At 42.4% G+C, this 4095-nt stretch overlaps 1 pseudogene; it reads left to right on the plus strand.

Annotated features, from left to right (window-relative positions):
- The first annotated feature begins 212 nt into the window (after positions 1–212).
- On the plus strand, positions 213–3672 carry LOC113329151 (annotated as a pseudogene).
- The last annotated feature ends 423 nt before the right edge of the window (positions 3673–4095 follow it).

The raw sequence follows: 4095 nt of genomic DNA on the forward strand, positions 1-4095 counted from the left end.
TCCGAGCCAACCCCAACAAAATCCAAAGAGGATATTTCAAACAGGCACAACATCCTGCACTGAAACCTCACGATCAAATCCATGCCATTACCACCCTCCGAAGTGGTAAAGTCATCGAGAACAACGTGGGCGAACCTAATGAATCTGATACAAATTCCACGCTGTCTCCACAACCCCAGAAAACCAAAGAATCTGAGCAAGTTGGAAAATCTGACAATTCTACTGCTGTGAATGTCCCTTTGCCAACTCATCTCCTGTTGCCCCATTTCCTCAAAGATTGATCTATCAACAGAAAAGTACCCATTACAATGAGATGTTAGATCTGTTCAAGAGAGTCAACATCAACATTCCTTTTCTTGAAGCAATCAAGCAAATCCCTGCTTATGCCAAATTCCTCAAAGACTTGTGTACTCAAAAGCGCAAGCTCAATGTGCAAAAACGTGCTTTCTTAGCTGAGCAGGTGAGTTCCATCATTCTGAACAAAACTCCACCCAAGTTTAGGGATCCAGGATGTCCAACAATTTCTTGCACTATAGGAGAACACACGGTCAATAAAGCGTTATTAGACCTAGGTGCAAGTGTTAACCTACTGCCATATTCTGTTTATGAGCAGTTAGGTCTTGGGGAGTTGAAACCAACATCTATCACTCTACAACTGGCAGACCGATCTGTCAAGATTCCTCGTGGAGTGGTCGAAGACGTTTTGATCAAGGTTGACAAATTCTATTTTCCCGTAGACTTCATTGTCTTAGACACTCAACCTGTACAAAACCCAGACTGTCACATTCCTGTCATCTTAGGACGTCCTTTCTTGGCTACGTCCAACGCGATCATTAATTGTCGGAATGGAGTGTTAAACTGTCTTTTGGTAACATGACGGTAGAATTGAATGTGTTCGATATTAGTCAACAACCTGTGAATCTTGATGATGATGATGTGCATGAAGTTAATATGATTGAAGGATTAATGCAAGATTCGTTGACTAACATTCTATCCGTCGACCCCTTTCAAGCATGTATGGAGAACTTTAACCCTGATTCCTATGTTGATGCATACTGTAGTGACGTCCTATCTCTGCTCGAATCTGTACCTCAAATGGACGTCACTGAAAGGAAATATGAAGTGGAACCACCCTACTCTCTGATTCCAAGCTTATTCCATCCATTGTTGAGCCACCCAAGCTTGAATTGAAAACATTGCCTAGTACGTTGAAGTACGCATTCCTAGGTTCTTCTGATACTTTACCTGTCATTATTTCATCATGTTTAGACACGGAACAGGAAAGTAAGCTTTTAGAAGTACTTAAGGAACACAAAGAGGCCTTAGGATGGACCATCTCAGATCTCAAAGGAATTAGTCCCACCATTTGCATGCACCACATTAACCTTGAAGAGAATGCCAAACCATCGAGGGAAATGCAAAGGAGACTTAATCCTAACATGAGAGATGTAGTCAAAGGAGAGATCCTGAAACTACTTGATGCGGGTATCATATACCCAATTCCCGATAGCAAATGGGTTAGTCCCATTCAAGTTGTGCCTAAGAAGTCAGGCATTACTGTGTTCAGAACGACAAGAATGAATTAGTCCCTACTCGTACAACCACAGGATGGCGAGTATGCATCGACTACAGGAAGTTGAACACAGTAACAAGGAAGGATCACTTCCCGCTCCCTTTCATTGACCAAATGCTAGAACGTGTGTCTGGACACAGTCACTACTGTTTTCTAGATGGCTTTTCCGGTTATAACCAAATTCACATTGCTCCGGAAGATCAGGAAAAAACTACATTCACGTGTCCATTTGGGACGTTTGCTTATAGACGTATGCCCTTCGGGTTGTGTAATGCACCTGCTACTTTTCAGCGTTGCATGATGAGCATTTTTTCTGACATGATAGATAGTTTTCTCGAGATCTTTATGGATGATTTCTCTGTTTTTGGTTCCTCGTTTGACGAATGTTTGAAGCATCTTGCCCTCGTGATATCCAGATGTAAAGAAAAACCTTGTTCTAAATTGGGAAAAATGCCATTTTATGGTGAATTCAGGAATAGTTCTAGGACACATCATCTCAGAAAAGGAATTGAAGTGGATAAAGCTAAAGTTGACCTCATTCAACATCTACCACAACCTTGCTCTGTGAAGGAGATCAGATCATTTCTAGGTCATGCTGGTTTTTACCGGCGATTCATCAAAGATTTCAGCAAAATCTCCAGACCTCTGTGCAGTCTTCTCTCCAAAGATGTTGCCTTCAATTTCGATGCTGCTTGTGTGAAGGCATGGGAGGAATTAAAAACCCTTCTCACCACCGCTCCTATAGTCCGACCACCCGATTGGAAGCTTCCGTTCGAACTTATGTGTGATGCCTCTGATTATGCTGTTGGTGCTGTTTTAGGACAGCGAGTTGATAGACTACCATATGTGATATACTATGCTAGCAAAACCCTTAATGATGCCCAACTCAATTATTCAACTACCGAGAAGGAATTGCTTGCCGTCGTTTTCGCATTAGACAAGTTTAGATCTTATCTGATAGGGTCTAAGATCATCATATACACAGACCATGCGGCTTTGAAGTATCTTCTTTCCAAGAAGGATGCTAAAGCTCGCCTTATTCGATGGATACTCTTATTACAGGAATTCGATCTCGAAATCCGTGATAAGAAAGGTTGTGAGAATGTGGTTGCTGATCATTTGTCTAGATTAACTTTAGAGTCTATTGATGAATGTGAGCTGATTAGAGAATCATTCCCAGATGAACAGCTGATGTCTATCTCAGACCTTCCTTGGTTTGCTGATATTGTTAACTACCTCGCTACAGGTAGGATGCCCTCACGTTGGTCGAGACAAGACCGCTCTAAATTCCTGGCTGAAGTCAAACATTTCCTTTGGGATGACCCATATTTGTTTAAGTACTGTCCAGACCAAATCATTAGGAGATGTGTCCCCAACACTGAACAGAAAGATGTGATATCTTTCTGTCATGACCAAGCATGTGGAGGCCATTTCAGTGCCAAGAAAACCGCTGCAAAGATCTTGCAGTGTGGATTCTATTGGCCATCATTGTTCAAGGATTGCCATGATTATTGTGTTGCTTGTGAACGCTGTCAAAAGCTAGGAAGCATTTCGAGGAGAAACATGATGCCATTGAACCCCATTTTGATTGTGGAGATTTTTGATGTTTGGGGGATAGACTTCATGGGTCCATTTCCCATGTCTGACAGCAAGTTGTACATCCTAGTCGCAGTTGATTACGTTTCTAAGTGGGTAGAAGCCATAGCAACCAGAACAAATGACCACAAGGTGGTACTTTCATTTCTAAAGGAAACATATTTGCACGTTTTGGTACCCCTAGAGCTATCATCAGTGACGGCGGTTCACATTTTCGTCAATACTTTGAGTCTTTAGTACGCAAGTATGGCATAACTCACAAGGTTGCTACTCTCCGTACCACCCTCAGACTAGTGGACAAGTGAAGTTCTAATAGGGAAATTAAGCACATTCTGGAGAAGACGGTCAACCCGTCCAGGAAAGATTGGTCATTGAGATTGAATGATGCTTTGTGGGCCTATAGAACAGCTTATAAGACACCAATTGGCATGTCCCCCTATCGTCTAGTGTATGGAAAGCCGTGCCATCTACCTGTGGAATTAGAACATCGTGCCTACTGGGCAATCAAAGAGCTGAACTTTTCTCTGGACGAAGCTGGAATTCAAAGGAAACTTCAACTCAACGAGTTGGAAGAATTGAGAAATGAGGCTTATGACAGTGCCAAGCTGTACAAGCAAAATGAAGATATTTCATGACAAGCGTATTCTACGCAAATCCTTCACTCCTGGTCAGAAAGTCTTGCTGTATGACTCCCGATTACATCTTTTTCCAGGAAAACTGCGTTCCAGATGGAAGGGTCCGTACCTAGTACGCACAGTTTTTCCTCATGGAGCTGTAGAGCTGGAGGATGTCTCCAACAAGAACGTTTTCAAAGTCAACGGGCAGAGATTAAAGCCATTCCTTGAGCCATTTCCACCCGACATTGAAACAACCAACCTGGAGGACCCAGTCTATGTGGACTAAACTGGTCCACTCTTTCCCTAAAT

This window comes from Papaver somniferum, chromosome 1 (genome assembly GCF_003573695.1).
Source record: "Papaver somniferum cultivar HN1 chromosome 1, ASM357369v1, whole genome shotgun sequence".
NCBI classification, from domain to species: domain Eukaryota; kingdom Viridiplantae; phylum Streptophyta; class Magnoliopsida; order Ranunculales; family Papaveraceae; genus Papaver; species Papaver somniferum.